Genomic DNA, 17724 nt, shown 5'->3' with positions numbered 1-17724 from the left:
CAAGGAAGTCACTTTGGAATGGAAATGCGCATTGCGTGTTTTAGGCTTAGTACTAATTGTGTAGGTAGGTTCCCTGAACAAACTCAATCTAAGATGGGACTCATGAGATATTCCCACCTTTTTCGGCAATTCATTTGGTTAGCCTTATGCCGACCTGTGGGTAGAGTTCCTGACAAGCTCAACTGAGAAAGGTACTCTTGAGATTGAAGTCTTACAACTCTTATCATGTGAGAAATAATTAGTGAAATTGAGCAGAATTTCTTCCCTGTGTTAGTTGTAAGTGCATAATCTTTGAAAGGACTTTTGAACAGTTGTCATAAAGGACCTACTCGACGAAGATGGGATTCGAACCCATGCGTGCATAGCACAATGGATTAGCAATCCATCGCCTTAACCACTCGGCCACCTCGTCTGTTTGTACCATGGATGATGACGACAGCCATGTTTGCACATTTACTATTGCACGGGTTCAAACGTCATTGTCAAGCCTGTCTAAACACTGATGAGTGGTCCAAATTTTAAATGTTACAGTAAAATACAAGGGGAATTAGCTCAAGTGGTAGAGCGCTCGCTTAGCATGTGAGAGGAAGTGGGATCGATGCCCACATTCTCCAAAGTCATCCAAGCTTGTTCATTTCCTCAGAAGGTTCATTTTCGAAATTTCATTGTACCTACGAGGACAGTACATTGAACCGGAATTCGTGAAGCATTTTCGCAAGTAATAAAAAAAAGACTGCATGACTCCAATTTATGATGATCTAACTTATCTGATCAGTACCCTTCCACATACAGTGTGACATTTGCTTTAATCATTCAGAAGTGGCTTCAGTTTGTAAAAGCTTACAAATAATTTCCGTAATATGACATCAAACCTTCCTTGAAAATGTATGCAATTGACACTGGGAAAAACAATATTTTAAAGAGAAGTCCCTTTAAAAGAAAGGAAGTCACTTTGGAATGGAAATGCGCATTGCGTGTTTTAGGCTTAGTACTAATTGTGTAGGTAGGTTCCCTGAACAAACTCAATCTAAGATGGGACTCATGAGATATTCCCACCTTTTTCGGCAATTCATTTGGTTAGCCTTATGCCGACCTTTGGGTAGAGTTCCTGACAAGCTCAACTGAGAAAGGTACTCTTGAGATTGAAGTCTTACAACTCTTATCATGTGAGAAATAATTAGTGAAATTGAGCAGAATTTCTTCCCTGTGTTAGTTGTAAGTGCATAATCTTTGAAAGGACTTTTGAAAAGTTGTCATAAAAGCCCTACTCGACGAAGATGGGATTCGAACCCATGCGTGCATAGCACAATGGATTAGCAATCCATCGCCTTAACCACTCGGCCACCTCGTCTGTTTGTACCATGGATGATGACGACAGCCATGTTTGCACATTTACTATTGCACGGGTACAAACGTCATTGTCAAGCCTGACTAAACACTGATGAGTGGTCCAAATTTTAAATGTTACAGTATTACACAAGGGGAATTAGCTCAAGTGGTAGAGCGCTCGCTTAGCATGTGAGAGGTAGTGGGATCGATGCCCACATTCTCCAAAGTCATCCAAGCTTGTTCATTTCCTCAGAAGGTTCATTTTCGAAATTTCATTGTACCTACGAGGACAGTACATTGAACCGGAATTCGTGAAGCATTTTCGCAAGTAATAAAAAAAAGACTGCATGACTCCAATTTATGATGATCTAACTTATCTGATCAGTACCCTTCCACATACAGTGTGACATTTGCTTTAATCATTCAGAAGTGGCTTCAGTTTGTAAAAGCTTACAAATAATTTCCGTAATATGACATCAAACCTTCCTTGAAAATGTATGCAATTGACACTGGGAAAAACAATATTTTAAAGAGAAGTCCCTTTAAAAGCAAGGAAGTCACTTTGGAATGGAAATGCGCATTGCGTGTTTTAGGCTTAGTACTAATTGTGTAGGTAGGTTCCCTGAACAAACTCAATCTAAGATGGGACTCATGAGATATTCCCACCTTTTTCGGCAATTCATTTGGTTAGCCTTATGCCGACCTGTGGGTAGAGTTCCTGACAAGCTCAACTGAGAAAGGTACTCTTGAGATTGAAGTCTTACAACTCTTATCATGTGAGAAATAATTAGTGAAATTGAGCAGAATTTCTTCCCTGTGTTAGTTGTAAGTGCATAATCTTTGAAAGGACTTTTGAACAGTTGTCATAAAGGACCTACTCGACGAAGATGGGATTCGAACCCATGCGTGCATAGCACAATGGATTAGCAATCCATCGCCTTAACCACTCGGCCACCTCGTCTGTTTGTACCATGGATGATGACGACAGCCATGTTTGCACATTTACTATTGCACGGGTACAAACGTCATTGTCAAGCCTGACTAAACACTGATGAGTGGTCCAAATTTTAAATGTTACAGTATTACACAAGGGGAATTAGCTCAAGTGGTAGAGCGCTCGCTTAGCATGTGAGAGGTAGTGGGATCGATGCCCACATTCTCCAAAGTCATCCAAGCTTGTTCATTTCCTCAGAAGGTTCATTTTCGAAATTTCATTGTACCTACGAGGACAGTACATTGAACCGGAATTCGTGAAGCATTTTCGCAAGTAATAAAAAAAAGACTGCATGACTCCAATTTATGATGATCTAACTTATCTGATCAGTACCCTTCCACATACAGTGTGACATTTGCTTTAATCATTCAGAAGTGGCTTCAGTTTGTAAAAGCTTACAAATAATTTCCGTAATATGACATCAAACCTTCCTTGAAAATGTATGCAATTGACACTGGGAAAAACAATATTTTAAAGAGAAGTCCCTTTAAAAGCAAGGAAGTCACTTTGGAATGGAAATGCACATTGCGTGTTTTAGGCTTAGTACTAATTGTGTAGGTAGGTTCCCTGAACAAACTCAATCTAAGATGGGACTCATAAGATATTCCCACCTTTTTCGGCAATTCATTTGGTTAGCCTTATGCCGACCTGTGGGTAGAGTTCCTGACAAGCTCAACTGAGAAAGGTACTCTTGAGATTGAAGTCTTACAACTCTTATCATGTGAGAAATAATTACAGGTGCTGGCCAGTAAATTAGAATATCATCAAAAGGTTGAAAATATTTCAGTAATTCCATTCAAAACGTGAAACTTGTACATTATATTCATGCAATGCACACAGACCAATGTATTTCCGATGTTTATTACGTTTAATTTTGATATTTATAGGTGACAACCAATGAAAACATCAAATCTGGTATCTCAGAAAATTAGAATATTCTAAAGGCCAATGAAAAAATGTTTGTTTCTCTAATGTTGGCCAACTGAAAAGAATGAACATGAAAAGAATGTGCATGTATAGCACTCAATACTTAGTCGGGGCTCCTTTTGCCTCAATAACTGCAGTAATGCGGCGTGGCATGGACTCGATCAGTCTGTGGCACTGCTCAGGTGTTATGAGAGCCCAGGTTGCTCTGATAGTCGTCTTCAGCTCCTCTGCATTGTTGGGTCTAGCGTATTGCATCCTCCGCTTCACAATACCCCATAGATTTTCTATGGGGTTAAGGTCAGGCGAGTTTGCTGGCCAATCAAGGACAGGGATACCATGGTCCTTGAACCAGGTGCTGGTGGTTTTGGCACTGTGTGCAGGTGCCAAGTCCTGTTGAAAGGTGAAGTCTGCATCCCCATAAAGTTGGTCAGCAGCAGGAAGCATGAAGTGCTCTAAAACTTCCTGGTAGACGGCTGCATTGACCCTGGACCTCAGGAAACAGAGTGGGCCAACACCGGCAGATGAGATGGCACCCCACACCATCACTGACGGTGGAAACTTTACACTGGACCTCATGCAACGTGGATTCTGTGCTTCTCCGCTCTTCCTCCAGACTCTGGGTCCTTGATTTCCAAAGGAAATGCAGAACTTGCTTTCATCAGAAAACATAACTTTGGACCACTCAGCATCAGTCCAGTCCTTTTTGTCCTTGGCCCAGGCGAGACGCTTCTTGCGCTGTTTCTTGTTCAAGAGTGGCTTGACACACGGAATGCGACACCTGAATCCCATGTCTTTCATGAGTCTCCTCGTGGTGGTTCTTGAAGCGCTGACTCCAGCTGCAGTCCACTCTTTGTGGATCTCCCCCACATTTTTGAATGGGTTTGTCGTCACAATTCTCTGCAGGGTGCGGTTATCCCTAGAGCTTGTACACTTTTTTCTACCACATTTTTTCCGTCCCTTCGCCTGTCTGTTAATGTGCTTGGACACAGAGCTCTGCGAACAGCCAGCTTCTTTAGCAATCACCTTTTGTGTCTTGCCCTCCTTGTGCAAGGTGTCAATGATTGTCTTTTGGACAGCTGTTAAGTCAGAAGTCTTCCCCATGATTGTGGTGCCTTCAAAACAAGACTGAGGGACCTTTTAAAGGCCTTTGCAGGTGTTTTGAGTAAATCAGCTGATTAGAGTGGCAGCAGGTGTCTTCTATATTCAGCCTTTTCAGAATATTCTAATTTTTTGAGATACCAAATTTGGAGTTTTCATTAGTTGTCACTTATGAATATCAAATTTAAATGTAATGAACATTGGAAATACATTGGTCTGTGTGCATTGCATGAATATAATGTACAAGTTTCACGTTTTGAAAGGAATTACTGAAATATTTTCAACCTTTTGATGATATTCTAATTTACTGGCCAGCACCTGTAGTGAAATTGAGCAGAATTTCTTCCCTGTGTTAGTTGTAAGTGCATAATCTTTGAAAGGACTTTTGAACAGTTGTCATAAAGGACCTACTCGACGAAGATGGGATTCGAACCCATGCGTGCATAGCACAATGGATTAGCAATCCATCGCCTTAACCACTCGGCCACCTCGTCTGTTTGTACCATGGATGATGACGACAGCCATGTTTGCACATTTACTATTGCACGGGTACAAACGTCATTGTCAAGCCTGACTAAACACTGATGAGTGGTCCAAATTTTAAATGTTACAGTATTACACAAGGGGAATTAGCTCAAGTGGTAGAGCGCTCGCTTAGCATGTGAGAGGTAGTGGGATCGATGCCCACATTCTCCAAAGTCATCCAAGCTTGTTCATTTCCTCAAAAGGTTCATTTTCGAAATTTCATTGTACCTACGAGGACAGTACATTGAACCGGAATTCGTGAAGCATTTTCGCAAGTAATAAAAAAAGACTGCATGACTCCAATTTATGATGATCTAACTTATCTGATCAGTACCCTTCCACATACAGTGTGACATTTGCTTTAATCATTCAGAAGTGGCTTCAGATTGTAAAAGCTTACAAATAATTTCCGTAATATGACATCAAACCATCCTTGAAAATGTATGCAATTGACACTGGGAAAAACAATATTTTAAAGAGAATTCCCTTTAAAAGCAAGGAAGTCACTTTGGAATGGAAATGCGCATTGCGTGTTTTAGGCTTAGTACTAATTGTGTAGGTAGGTTCCCTGAACAAACTCAATCTAAGATGGGACTCATGAGATATTCCCACCTTTTTCGGCAATTCATTTGGTTAGCCTTATGCCGACCTGTGGGTAGAGTTCCTGACAAGCTCAACTGAGAAAGGTACTCTTGAGATTGAAGTCTTACAACTCTTATCATGTGAGAAATAATTAGTGAAATTGAGCAGAATTTCTTCCCTGTGTTAGTTGTAAGTGCATAATCTTTGAAAGGACTTTTGAACAGTTGTCATAAAGGACCTACTCGACGAAGATGGGATTCGAACCCATGCGTGCATAGCACAATGGATTAGCAATCCATCGCCTTAACCACTCGGCCACCTCGTCTGTTTGTACCATGGATGATGACGACAGCCATGTTTGCACATTTACTATTGCACGGGTACAAACGTCATTGTCAAGCCTGACTAAACACTGATGAGTGGTCCAAATTTTAAATGTTACAGTATTACACAAGGGGAATTAGCTCAAGTGGTAGAGCGCTCGCTTAGCATGTGAGAGGTAGTGGGATCGATGCCCACATTCTCCAAAGTCATCCAAGCTTGTTCATTTCCTCAGAAGGTTCATTTTCGAAATTTCATTGTACCTACGAGGACAGTACATTGAACCGGAATTCGTGAAGCATTTTCGCAAGTAATAAAAAAAAGACTGCATGACTCCAATTTATGATGATCTAACTTATCTGATCAGTACCCTTCCACATACAGTGTGACATTTGCTTTAATCATTCAGAAGTGGCTTCAGATTGTAAAAGCTTACAAATAATTTCCGTAATATGACATCAAACCTTCCTTGAAAATGTATGCAATTGACACTGGGAAAAACAATATTTTAAAGAGAATTCCCTTTAAAAGCAAGGAAGTCACTTTGGAATGGAAATGCGCATTGCGTGTTTTAGGCTTAGTACTAATTGTGTAGGTAGGTTCCCTGAACAAACTCAATCTAAGATGGGACTCATGAGATATTCCCACCTTTTTCGGCAATTCATTTGGTTAGCCTTATGCCGACCTGTGGGTAGAGTTCCTGACAAGCTCAACTGAGAAAGGTACTCTTGAGATTGAAGTCTTACAACTCTTATTATGTGAGAAATAATTAGTGAAATTGAGCAGAATTTCTTCCCTGTGTTAGTTGTAAGTGCATAATCTTTGAAAGGACTTTTGAACAGTTGTCATAAAGGACCTACTCGACGAAGATGGGATTCGAACCCATGCGTGCATAGCACAATGGATTAGCAATCCATCGCCTTAACCACTCGGCCACCTCGTCTGTTTGTACCATGGATGATGACGACAGCCATGTTTGCACATTTACTATTGCACGGGTACAAACGTCATTGTCAAGCCTGACTAAACACTGATGAGTGGTCCAAATTTTAAATGTTACAGTATTACGCAAGGGGAATTAGCTCAAGTGGTAGAGCGCTCGCTTAGCATGTGAGAGGTAGTGGGATCGATGCCCACATTCTCCAAAGTCATCCAAGCTTGTTCATTTCCTCAGAAGGTTCATTTTCGAAATTTCATTGTACCTACGAGGACAGTACATTGAACCGGAATTCGTGAAGCATTTTCGCAAGTAATAAAAAAAAAGACTGCATGACTCCAATTTATGATGATCTAACTTATCTGATCAGTACCCTTCCACATACAGTGTGACATTTGCTTTAATCATTCAGAAGTGGCTTCAGTTTGTAAAAGCTTACAAATAATTTCCGTAATATGACATCAAACCTTCCTTGAAAATGTATGCAATTGACACTGGGAAAAACAATATTTTAAAGAGAAGTCCCTTTAAAAGCAAGGAAGTCACTTTGGAATGGAAATGCACATTGCGTGTTTTAGGCTTAGTACTAATTGTGTAGGTAGGTTCCCTGAACAAACTCAATCTAAGATGGGACTCATGAGATATTCCCACCTTTTTCGGCAATTCATTTGGTTAGCCTTATGCCGACCTGTGGGTAGAGTTCCTGACAAGCTCAACTGAGAAAGGTACTCTTGAGATTGAAGTCTTACAACTCTTATCATGTGAGAAATAATTACAGGTGCTGGCCAGTAAATTAGAATATCATCAAAAGGTTGAAAATATTTCAGTAATTCCATTCAAAACGTGAAACTTGTACATTATATTCATGCAATGCACACAGACCAATGTATTTCCGATGTTTATTACGTTTAATTTTGATATTTATAGGTGACAACCAATGAAAACATCAAATCTGGTATCTCAGAAAATTAGAATATTCTAAAGGCCAATGAAAAAATGTTTGTTTCTCTAATGTTGGCCAACTGAAAAGAATGAACATGAAAAGAATGTGCATGTATAGCACTCAATACTTAGTCGGGGCTCCTTTTGCCTCAATAACTGCAGTAATGCGGCGTGGCATGGACTCGATCAGTCTGTGGCACTGCTCAGGTGTTATGAGAGCCCAGGTTGCTCTGATAGTCGTCTTCAGCTCCTCTGCATTGTTGGGTCTAGCGTATTGCATCCTCCGCTTCACAATACCCCATAGATTTTCTATGGGGTTAAGGTCAGGCGAGTTTGCTGGCCAATCAAGGACAGGGATACCATGGTCCTTGAACCAGGTGCTGGTGGTTTTGGCACTGTGTGCAGGTGCCAAGTCCTGTTGAAAGGTGAAGTCTGCATCCCCATAAAGTTGGTCAGCAGCAGGAAGCATGAAGTGCTCTAAAACTTCCTGGTAGACGGCTGCATTGACCCTGGACCTCAGGAAACAGAGTGGGCCAACACCGGCAGATGAGATGGCACCCCACACCATCACTGACGGTGGAAACTTTACACTGGACCTCATGCAACGTGGATTCTGTGCTTCTCCGCTCTTCCTCCAGACTCTGGGTCCTTGATTTCCAAAGGAAATGCAGAACTTGCTTTCATCAGAAAACATAACTTTGGACCACTCAGCATCAGTCCAGTCCTTTTTGTCCTTGGCCCAGGCGAGACGCTTCTTGCGCTGTTTCTTGTTCAAGAGTGGCTTGACACACGGAATGCGACACCTGAATCCCATGTCTTTCATGAGTCTCCTCGTGGTGGTTCTTGAAGCGCTGACTCCAGCTGCAGTCCACTCTTTGTGGATCTCCCCCACATTTTTGAATGGGTTTGTCGTCACAATTCTCTGCAGGGTGCGGTTATCCCTAGAGCTTGTACACTTTTTTCTACCACATTTTTTCCGTCCCTTCGCCTGTCTGTTAATGTGCTTGGACACAGAGCTCTGCGAACAGCCAGCTTCTTTAGCAATCACCTTTTGTGTCTTGCCCTCCTTGTGCAAGGTGTCAATGATTGTCTTTTGGACAGCTGTTAAGTCAGAAGTCTTCCCCATGATTGTGGTGCCTTCAAAACAAGACTGAGGGACCTTTTAAAGGCCTTTGCAGGTGTTTTGAGTAAATCAGCTGATTAGAGTGGCAGCAGGTGTCTTCTATATTCAGCCTTTTCAGAATATTCTAATTTTTTGAGATACCAAATTTGGAGTTTTCATTAGTTGTCACTTATGAATATCAAATTTAAATGTAATGAACATTGGAAATACATTGGTCTGTGTGCATTGCATGAATATAATGTACAAGTTTCACGTTTTGAAAGGAATTACTGAAATATTTTCAACCTTTTGATGATATTCTAATTTACTGGCCAGCACCTGTAGTGAAATTGAGCAGAATTTCTTCCCTGTGTTAGTTGTAAGTGCATAATCTTTGAAAGGACTTTTGAACAGTTGTCATAAAGGACCTACTCGACGAAGATGGGATTCGAACCCATGCGTGCATAGCACAATGGATTAGCAATCCATCGCCTTAACCACTCGGCCACCTCGTCTGTTTGTACCATGGATGATGACGACAGCCATGTTTGCACATTTACTATTGCACGGGTACAAACGTCATTGTCAAGCCTGACTAAACACTGATGAGTGGTCCAAATTTTAAATGTTACAGTATTACACAAGGGGAATTAGCTCAAGTGGTAGAGCGCTCGCTTAGCATGTGAGAGGTAGTGGGATCGATGCCCACATTCTCCAAAGTCATCCAAGCTTGTTCATTTCCTCAGAAGGTTCATTTTCGAAATTTCATTGTACCTACGAGGACAGTACATTGAACCGGAATTCGTGAAGCATTTTCGCAAGTAATAAAAAAAGACTGCATGACTCCAATTTATGATGATCTAACTTATCTGATCAGTACCCTTCCACATACAGTGTGACATTTGCTTTAATCATTCAGAAGTGGCTTCAGATTGTAAAAGCTTACAAATAATTTCCGTAATATGACATCAAACCTTCCTTGAAAATGTATGCAATTGACACTGGGAAAAACAATATTTTAAAGAGAATTCCCTTTAAAAGCAAGGAAGTCACTTTGGAATGGAAATGCGCATTGCGTGTTTTAGGCTTAGTACTAATTGTGTAGGTAGGTTCCCTGAACAAACTCAATCTAAGATGGGACTCATGAGATATTCCCACCTTTTTCGGCAATTCATTTGGTTAGCCTTATGCCGACCTGTGGGTAGAGTTCCTGACAAGCTCAACTGAGAAAGGTACTCTTGAGATTGAAGTCTTACAACTCTTATCATGTGAGAAATAATTAGTGAAATTGAGCAGAATTTCTTCCCTGTGTTAGTTGTAAGTGCATAATCTTTGAAAGGACTTTTGAACAGTTGTCATAAAGGACCTACTCGACGAAGATGGGATTCGAACCCATGCGTGCATAGCACAATGGATTAGCAATCCATCGCCTTAACCACTCGGCCACCTCGTCTGTTTGTACCATGGATGATGACGACAGCCATGTTTGCACATTTACTATTGCACGGGTACAAACGTCATTGTCAAGCCTGATTAAACACTGATGAGTGGTCCAAATTTTAAATGTTACAGTATTACACAAGGGGAATTAGCTCAAGTGGTAGAGCGCTCGCTTAGCATGTGAGAGGTAGTGGGATCGATGCCCACATTCTCCAAAGTCATCCAAGCTTGTTCATTTCCTCAGAAGGTTCATTTTCGAAATTTCATTGTACCTACGAGGACAGTACATTGAACCGGAATTCGTGAAGCATTTTCGCAAGTAATAAAAAAAAGACTGCATGACTCCAATTTATGATGATCTAACTTATCTGATCAGTACCCTTCCACATACAGTGTGACATTTGCTTTAATCATTCAGAAGTGGCTTCAGATTGTAAAAGCTTACAAATAATTTCCGTAATATGACATCAAACCTTCCTTGAAAATGTATGCAATTGACACTGGGAAAAACAATATTTTAAAGAGAATTCCCTTTAAAAGGAAGGAAGTCACTTTGGAATGGAAATGCGCATTGCGTGTTTTAGGCTTAGTACTAATTGTGTAGGTAGGTTCCCTGAACAAACTCAATCTAAGATGGGACTCATGAGATATTCCCACCTTTTTCGGCAATTCATTTGGTTAGCCTTATGCCGACCTGTGGGTAGAGTTCCTGACAAGCTCAACTGAGAAAGGTACTCTTGAGATTGAAGTCTTACAACTCTTATCATGTGAGAAATAATTAGTGAAATTGAGCAGAATTTCTTCCCTGTGTTAGTTGTAAGTGCATAATCTTTGAAAGGACTTTTGAACAGTTGTCATAAAGGACCTACTCGACGAAGATGGGATTCGAACCCATGCGTGCATAGCACAATGGATTAGCAATCCATCGCCTTAACCACTCGGCCACCTCGTCTGTTTGTACCATGGATGATGACGACAGCCATGTTTGCACATTTACTATTGCACGGGTACAAACGTCATTGTCAAGCCTGACTAAACACTGATGAGTGGTCCAAATTTTAAATGTTACAGTATTACGCAAGGGGAATTAGCTCAAGTGGTAGAGCGCTCGCTTAGCATGTGAGAGGTAGTGGGATCGATGCCCACATTCTCCAAAGTCATCCAAGCTTGTTCATTTCCTCAGAAGGTTCATTTTCGAAATTTCATTGTACCTACGAGGACAGTACATTGAACCGGAATTCGTGAAGCATTTTCGCAAGTAATAAAAAAAAAGACTGCATGACTCCAATTTATGATGATCTAACTTATCTGATCAGTACCCTTCCACATACAGTGTGACATTTGCTTTAATCATTCAGAAGTGGCTTCAGTTTGTAAAAGCTTACAAATAATTTCCGTAATATGACATCAAACCTTCCTTGAAAATGTATGCAATTGACACTGGGAAAAACAATATTTTAAAGAGAAGTCCCTTTAAAAGCAAGGAAGTCACTTTGGAATGGAAATGCACATTGCGTGTTTTAGGCTTAGTACTAATTGTGTAGGTAGGTTCCCTGAACAAACTCAATCTAAGATGGGACTCATGAGATATTCCCACCTTTTTCGGCAATTCATTTGGTTAGCCTTATGCCGACCTGTGGGTAGAGTTCCTGACAAGCTCAACTGAGAAAGGTACTCTTGAGATTGAAGTCTTACAACTCTTATCATGTGAGAAATAATTACAGGTGCTGGCCAGTAAATTAGAATATCATCAAAAGGTTGAAAATATTTCAGTAATTCCATTCAAAACGTGAAACTTGTACATTATATTCATGCAATGCACACAGACCAATGTATTTCCGATGTTTATTACGTTTAATTTTGATATTTATAGGTGACAACCAATGAAAACATCAAATCTGGTATCTCAGAAAATTAGAATATTCTAAAGGCCAATGAAAAAATGTTTGTTTCTCTAATGTTGGCCAACTGAAAAGAATGAACATGAAAAGAATGTGCATGTATAGCACTCAATACTTAGTCGGGGCTCCTTTTGCCTCAATAACTGCAGTAATGCGGCGTGGCATGGACTCGATCAGTCTGTGGCACTGCTCAGGTGTTATGAGAGCCCAGGTTGCTCTGATAGTCGTCTTCAGCTCCTCTGCATTGTTGGGTCTAGCGTATTGCATCCTCCGCTTCACAATACCCCATAGATTTTCTATGGGGTTAAGGTCAGGCGAGTTTGCTGGCCAATCAAGGACAGGGATACCATGGTCCTTGAACCAGGTGCTGGTGGTTTTGGCACTGTGTGCAGGTGCCAAGTCCTGTTGAAAGGTGAAGTCTGCATCCCCATAAAGTTGGTCAGCAGCAGGAAGCATGAAGTGCTCTAAAACTTCCTGGTAGACGGCTGCATTGACCCTGGACCTCAGGAAACAGAGTGGGCCAACACCGGCAGATGAGATGGCACCCCACACCATCACTGACGGTGGAAACTTTACACTGGACCTCATGCAACGTGGATTCTGTGCTTCTCCGCTCTTCCTCCAGACTCTGGGTCCTTGATTTCCAAAGGAAATGCAGAACTTGCTTTCATCAGAAAACATAACTTTGGACCACTCAGCATCAGTCCAGTCCTTTTTGTCCTTGGCCCAGGCGAGACGCTTCTTGCGCTGTTTCTTGTTCAAGAGTGGCTTGACACACGGAATGCGACACCTGAATCCCATGTCTTTCATGAGTCTCCTCGTGGTGGTTCTTGAAGCGCTGACTCCAGCTGCAGTCCACTCTTTGTGGATCTCCCCCACATTTTTGAATGGGTTTGTCGTCACAATTCTCTGCAGGGTGCGGTTATCCCTAGAGCTTGTACACTTTTTTCTACCACATTTTTTCCGTCCCTTCGCCTGTCTGTTAATGTGCTTGGACACAGAGCTCTGCGAACAGCCAGCTTCTTTAGCAATCACCTTTTGTGTCTTGCCCTCCTTGTGCAAGGTGTCAATGATTGTCTTTTGGACAGCTGTTAAGTCAGAAGTCTTCCCCATGATTGTGGTGCCTTCAAAACAAGACTGAGGGACCTTTTAAAGGCCTTTGCAGGTGTTTTGAGTAAATCAGCTGATTAGAGTGGCAGCAGGTGTCTTCTATATTCAGCCTTTTCAGAATATTCTAATTTTTTGAGATACCAAATTTGGAGTTTTCATTAGTTGTCACTTATGAATATCAAATTTAAATGTAATGAACATTGGAAATACATTGGTCTGTGTGCATTGCATGAATATAATGTACAAGTTTCACGTTTTGAAAGGAATTACTGAAATATTTTCAACCTTTTGATGATAATCTAATTTACTGGCCAGCACCTGTAGTGAAATTGAGCAGAATTTCTTCCCTGTGTTAGTTGTAAGTGCATAATCTTTGAAAGGACTTTTGAACAGTTGTCATAAAGGACCTACTCGACGAAGATGGGATTCGAACCCATGCGTGCATAGCACAATGGATTAGCAATCCATCGCCTTAACCACTCGGCCACCTCGTCTGTTTGTACCATGGATGATGACGACAGCCATGTTTGCACATTTACTATTGCACGGGTACAAACGTCATTGTCAAGCCTGACTAAACACTGATGAGTGGTCCAAATTTTAAATGTTACAGTATTACACAAGGGGAATTAGCTCAAGTGGTAGAGCGCTCGCTTAGCATGTGAGAGGTAGTGGGATCGATGCCCACATTCTCCAAAGTCATCCAAGCTTGTTCATTTCCTCAGAAGGTTCATTTTCGAAATTTCATTGTACCTACGAGGACAGTACATTGAACCGGAATTCGTGAAGCATTTTCGCAAGTAATAAAAAAAGACTGCATGACTCCAATTTATGATGATCTAACTTATCTGATCAGTACCCTTCCACATACAGTGTGACATTTGCTTTAATCATTCAGAAGTGGCTTCAGATTGTAAAAGCTTACAAATAATTTCCGTAATATGACATCAAACCTTCCTTGAAAATGTATGCAATTGACACTGGGAAAAACAATATTTTAAAGAGAATTCCCTTTAAAAGCAAGGAAGTCACTTTGGAATGGAAATGCGCATTGCGTGTTTTAGGCTTAGTACTAATTGTGTAGGTAGGTTCCCTGAACAAACTCAATCTAAGATGGGACTCATGAGATATTCCCACCTTTTTCGGCAATTCATTTGGTTAGCCTTATGCCGACCTGTGGGTAGAGTTCCTGACAAGCTCAACTGAGAAAGGTACTCTTGAGATTGAAGTCTTACAACTCTTATCATGTGAGAAATAATTAGTGAAATTGAGCAGAATTTCTTCCCTGTGTTAGTTGTAAGTGCATAATCTTTGAAAGGACTTTTGAACAGTTGTCATAAAGGACCTACTCGACGAAGATGGGATTCGAACCCATGCGTGCATAGCACAATGGATTAGCAATCCATCGCCTTAACCACTCGGCCACCTCGTCTGTTTGTACTATGGATGATGACGACAGCCATGTTTGCACATTTACTATTGCACGGGTACAAACGTCATTGTCAAGCCTGACTAAACACTGATGAGTGGTCCAAATTTTAAATGTTACAGTATTACACAAGGGGAATTAGCTCAAGTGGTAGAGCGCTCGCTTAGCATGTGAGAGGTAGTGGGATCGATGCCCACATTCTCCAAAGTCATCCAAGCTTGTTCATTTCCTCAGAAGGTTCATTTTCGAAATTTCATTGAACCTACGAGGACAGTACATTGAACCAGAATTCGTGAAGCATTTTCACAAGTAATAAAAAAAAGACTGCATGACTCCAATTTATGATGATCTAACTTATCTGATCAGTACCCTTCCACATACAGTGTGACATTTGCTTTAATCATTCAGAAGTGGCTTCAGTTTGTAAAAGCTTACAAATAATTTCCGTAATATGACATCAAACCTTCCTTGAAAATGTATGCAATTGACACTGGGAAAAACAATATTTTAAAGAGAAGTCCCTTTAAAAGCAAGGAAGTCACTTTGGAATGGAAATGCGCATTGCGTGTTTTAGGCTTAGTACTAATTGTGTAGGTAGGTTCCCTGAACAAACTCAATCTAAGATGGGACTCATGAGATATTCCCACCTTTTTCGGCAATTCATTTGGTTAGCCTTATGCAGACCTGTGGGTAGAGTTCCTGACAAGCTCAACTGAGAAAGGTACTCTTGAGATTGAAGTCTTACAACTCTTATCATGTGAGAAATAATTAGTGAAATTGAGCAGAATTTCTTCCCTGTGTTAGTTGTAAGTGCATAATCTTTGAAAGGACTTTTGAACAGTTGTCATAAAGGAGTTACTCGACGAAGATGGGATTCGAACCCATGCGTGCATAGCACAATGGATTAGCAATCCATCGCCTTAACCACTCGGCCACCTCGTCTGTTTGTACCATGGATGATGACGACAGCCATGTTTGCACATTTACTATTGCACGGGTACAAACGTCATTGTCAAGCCTGACTAAACACTGATGAGTGGTCCAAATTTTAAATGTTACAGTATTACACAAGGGGAATTAGCTCAAGTGGTAGAGCGCTCGCTTAGCATGTGAGAGGTAGTGGGATGGATGCCCACATTCTCCAAAGTCATCCAAGCTTGTTCATTTCCTCAGAAGGTTCATTTTCGAAATTTCATTGTACCTACGAGGACAGTACATTGAACCGGAATTCGTGAAGCATTTTCGCAAGTAATAAAAAAAAGACTGCATGACTCCAATTTATGATGATCTAACTTATCTGATCAGTACCCTTCCACATACAGTGTGACATTTGCTTTAATCATTCAGAAGTGGCTTCAGTTTGTAAAAGCTTACAAATAATTTCCGTAATATGACATCAAACCTTCCTTGAAAATGTATGCAATTGACACTGGGAAAAACAATATTTTAAAGAGAAGTCCCTTTAAAAGCAAGGAAGTCACTTTGGAATGGAAATGCGCATTGCATGTTTTAGGCTTAGTACTAATTGTGTAGGTAGGTTCCCTGAACAAACTCAATCTAAGATGGGACTCATGAGATATTCCCACCTTTTTCGGCAATTCATTTGGTTAGCCTTATGCCGACCTGTGGGTAGAGTTCCTGACAAGCTCAACTGAGAAAGGTACTCTTGAGATTGAAGTCTTACAACTCTTATCATGTGAGAAATAATTAGTGAAATTGAGCAGAATTTCTTCCCTGTGTTAGTTGTAAGTGCATAATCTTTGAAAGGACTTTTGAACAGTTGTCATAAAGGAGTTACCCGACGAAGATGGGATTCGAACCCATGCGTGCATAGCACAATGGATTAGCAATCCATCGCCTTAACCACTCGGCCACCTCGTCTGTTTGTACCATGGATGATGACGACAGCCATGTTTGCACATTTACTATTGCACGGGTTCAAACGTCATTGTCAAGCCTGTCTAAACACTGATGAGTGGTCCAAATTTTAAATGTTACAGTAAAATACAAGGGGAATTAGCTCAAGTGGTAGAGTGCTTGCTTAGCATGTGAGAGGAAGTGGGATCGATGCCCACATTCTCCAAAGTCATCCAAGCTTGTTCATTTCCTCAGAAGGTTCATTTTCGAAATTTCATTGTACCTACGAGGACAGTACATTGAACCGGAATTCGTGAAGCATTTTCGCAAGTAATAAAAAAAAGACTGCATGACTCCAATTTATGATGATCTAACTTATCTGATCAGTACCCTTCCACATACAGTGTGACATTTGCTTTAATCATTCAGAAGTGGCTTCAGTTTGTAAAAGCTTACAAATAATTTCCGTAATATGACATCAAACCTTCCTTGAAAATGTATGCAATTGACACTGGGAAAAACAATATTTTAAAGAGAAGTCCCTTTAAAAGAAAGGAAGTCACTTTGGAATGGAAATGCGCATTGCGTGTTTTAGGCTTAGTACTAATTGTGTAGGTAGGTTCCCTGAACAAACTCAATCTAAGATGGGACTCATGAGATATTCCCACCTTTTTCGGCAATTCATTTGGTTAGCCTTATGCCGACCTGTGGGTAGAGTTCCTGACAAGCTCAACTGAGAAAGGTACTCTTGAGATTGAAGTCTTACAACTCTTATCATGTGAGAAATAATTAGTGAAATTGAGCAGAATTTCTTCCCTGTGTTAGTTGTAAGTGCATAATCTTTGAAAGGACTTTTGAACAGTTGTCATAAAGGACCTACTCGACGAAGATGGGATTCGAACCCATGCGTGCATAGCACAATGGATTAGCAATCCATCGCCTTAACCACTCGGCCACCTCGTCTGTTTGTACCATGGATGATGACGACAGCCATGTTTGCACATTTACTATTGCACGGGTACAAACGTCATTGTCAAGCCTGACTAAACACTGATGAGTGGTCCAAATTTTAAATGTTACAGTATTACACAAGGGGAATTAGCTCAAGTGGTAGAGCGCTCGCTTAGCATGTGAGAGGTAGTGGGATCGATGCCCACATTCTCCAAAGTCATCCAAGCTTGTTCATTTCCTCAGAAGGTTCATTTTCGAAATTTCATTGTACCTACGAGG

At 40.9% G+C, this 17724-nt stretch overlaps 26 non-coding genes across 26 annotated transcripts; 12 read left to right on the top strand and 14 right to left on the bottom strand.

Moving 5' to 3' along the window:
* Positions 1 to 330: 330 nt before the first annotated feature.
* trnas-gcu (transfer RNA serine (anticodon GCU)) lies at positions 331 to 412 on the bottom strand. Its single transcript has one exon. It is a non-coding gene; the product is annotated as a tRNA-Ser (tRNA).
* A 129-nt stretch (positions 413 to 541) lies between these two features.
* trnaa-agc (transfer RNA alanine (anticodon AGC)) lies at positions 542 to 614 on the top strand. The gene has a single exon. It is a non-coding gene; the product is annotated as a tRNA-Ala (tRNA).
* A 655-nt stretch (positions 615 to 1269) lies between these two features.
* On the bottom strand, positions 1270 to 1351 carry trnas-gcu (transfer RNA serine (anticodon GCU)). Its single transcript has one exon. It is a non-coding gene; the product is annotated as a tRNA-Ser (tRNA).
* A 129-nt stretch (positions 1352 to 1480) lies between these two features.
* trnaa-agc (transfer RNA alanine (anticodon AGC)) lies at positions 1481 to 1553 on the top strand. The gene has a single exon. It is a non-coding gene; the product is annotated as a tRNA-Ala (tRNA).
* A 655-nt stretch (positions 1554 to 2208) lies between these two features.
* Positions 2209 to 2290, bottom strand: trnas-gcu (transfer RNA serine (anticodon GCU)). Its single transcript has one exon. It is a non-coding gene; the product is annotated as a tRNA-Ser (tRNA).
* A 129-nt stretch (positions 2291 to 2419) lies between these two features.
* On the top strand, positions 2420 to 2492 carry trnaa-agc (transfer RNA alanine (anticodon AGC)). Its single transcript has one exon. It is a non-coding gene; the product is annotated as a tRNA-Ala (tRNA).
* Positions 2493 to 4760: 2268 nt separating this feature from the next.
* Positions 4761 to 4842, bottom strand: trnas-gcu (transfer RNA serine (anticodon GCU)). The gene has a single exon. It is a non-coding gene; the product is annotated as a tRNA-Ser (tRNA).
* Positions 4843 to 4971: 129 nt separating this feature from the next.
* On the top strand, positions 4972 to 5044 carry trnaa-agc (transfer RNA alanine (anticodon AGC)). Its single transcript has one exon. It is a non-coding gene; the product is annotated as a tRNA-Ala (tRNA).
* A 654-nt stretch (positions 5045 to 5698) lies between these two features.
* trnas-gcu (transfer RNA serine (anticodon GCU)) lies at positions 5699 to 5780 on the bottom strand. The gene has a single exon. It is a non-coding gene; the product is annotated as a tRNA-Ser (tRNA).
* A 129-nt stretch (positions 5781 to 5909) lies between these two features.
* Positions 5910 to 5982, top strand: trnaa-agc (transfer RNA alanine (anticodon AGC)). The gene has a single exon. It is a non-coding gene; the product is annotated as a tRNA-Ala (tRNA).
* Positions 5983 to 6637: 655 nt separating this feature from the next.
* trnas-gcu (transfer RNA serine (anticodon GCU)) lies at positions 6638 to 6719 on the bottom strand. The gene has a single exon. It is a non-coding gene; the product is annotated as a tRNA-Ser (tRNA).
* Positions 6720 to 6848: 129 nt separating this feature from the next.
* On the top strand, positions 6849 to 6921 carry trnaa-agc (transfer RNA alanine (anticodon AGC)). Its single transcript has one exon. It is a non-coding gene; the product is annotated as a tRNA-Ala (tRNA).
* A 2269-nt stretch (positions 6922 to 9190) lies between these two features.
* On the bottom strand, positions 9191 to 9272 carry trnas-gcu (transfer RNA serine (anticodon GCU)). Its single transcript has one exon. It is a non-coding gene; the product is annotated as a tRNA-Ser (tRNA).
* Positions 9273 to 9401: 129 nt separating this feature from the next.
* trnaa-agc (transfer RNA alanine (anticodon AGC)) lies at positions 9402 to 9474 on the top strand. Its single transcript has one exon. It is a non-coding gene; the product is annotated as a tRNA-Ala (tRNA).
* A 654-nt stretch (positions 9475 to 10128) lies between these two features.
* trnas-gcu (transfer RNA serine (anticodon GCU)) lies at positions 10129 to 10210 on the bottom strand. Its single transcript has one exon. It is a non-coding gene; the product is annotated as a tRNA-Ser (tRNA).
* A 129-nt stretch (positions 10211 to 10339) lies between these two features.
* On the top strand, positions 10340 to 10412 carry trnaa-agc (transfer RNA alanine (anticodon AGC)). Its single transcript has one exon. It is a non-coding gene; the product is annotated as a tRNA-Ala (tRNA).
* A 655-nt stretch (positions 10413 to 11067) lies between these two features.
* trnas-gcu (transfer RNA serine (anticodon GCU)) lies at positions 11068 to 11149 on the bottom strand. The gene has a single exon. It is a non-coding gene; the product is annotated as a tRNA-Ser (tRNA).
* Positions 11150 to 11278: 129 nt separating this feature from the next.
* Positions 11279 to 11351, top strand: trnaa-agc (transfer RNA alanine (anticodon AGC)). The gene has a single exon. It is a non-coding gene; the product is annotated as a tRNA-Ala (tRNA).
* Positions 11352 to 13620: 2269 nt separating this feature from the next.
* Positions 13621 to 13702, bottom strand: trnas-gcu (transfer RNA serine (anticodon GCU)). The gene has a single exon. It is a non-coding gene; the product is annotated as a tRNA-Ser (tRNA).
* Positions 13703 to 13831: 129 nt separating this feature from the next.
* trnaa-agc (transfer RNA alanine (anticodon AGC)) lies at positions 13832 to 13904 on the top strand. Its single transcript has one exon. It is a non-coding gene; the product is annotated as a tRNA-Ala (tRNA).
* Positions 13905 to 14558: 654 nt separating this feature from the next.
* trnas-gcu (transfer RNA serine (anticodon GCU)) lies at positions 14559 to 14640 on the bottom strand. Its single transcript has one exon. It is a non-coding gene; the product is annotated as a tRNA-Ser (tRNA).
* A 129-nt stretch (positions 14641 to 14769) lies between these two features.
* On the top strand, positions 14770 to 14842 carry trnaa-agc (transfer RNA alanine (anticodon AGC)). Its single transcript has one exon. It is a non-coding gene; the product is annotated as a tRNA-Ala (tRNA).
* A 655-nt stretch (positions 14843 to 15497) lies between these two features.
* trnas-gcu (transfer RNA serine (anticodon GCU)) lies at positions 15498 to 15579 on the bottom strand. Its single transcript has one exon. It is a non-coding gene; the product is annotated as a tRNA-Ser (tRNA).
* Positions 15580 to 16436: 857 nt separating this feature from the next.
* On the bottom strand, positions 16437 to 16518 carry trnas-gcu (transfer RNA serine (anticodon GCU)). The gene has a single exon. It is a non-coding gene; the product is annotated as a tRNA-Ser (tRNA).
* Positions 16519 to 17375: 857 nt separating this feature from the next.
* Positions 17376 to 17457, bottom strand: trnas-gcu (transfer RNA serine (anticodon GCU)). The gene has a single exon. It is a non-coding gene; the product is annotated as a tRNA-Ser (tRNA).
* A 129-nt stretch (positions 17458 to 17586) lies between these two features.
* trnaa-agc (transfer RNA alanine (anticodon AGC)) lies at positions 17587 to 17659 on the top strand. Its single transcript has one exon. It is a non-coding gene; the product is annotated as a tRNA-Ala (tRNA).
* Positions 17660 to 17724: the final 65 nt, after the last annotated feature.

This window comes from Nothobranchius furzeri, chromosome 3 (genome assembly GCF_043380555.1).
Source record: "Nothobranchius furzeri strain GRZ-AD chromosome 3, NfurGRZ-RIMD1, whole genome shotgun sequence".
Lineage (NCBI taxonomy): Eukaryota > Metazoa > Chordata > Actinopteri > Cyprinodontiformes > Nothobranchiidae > Nothobranchius > Nothobranchius furzeri.
Note: the sequence above shows the minus strand (reverse complement) of the source record. Positions and strands in the feature narration are given on the sequence as shown.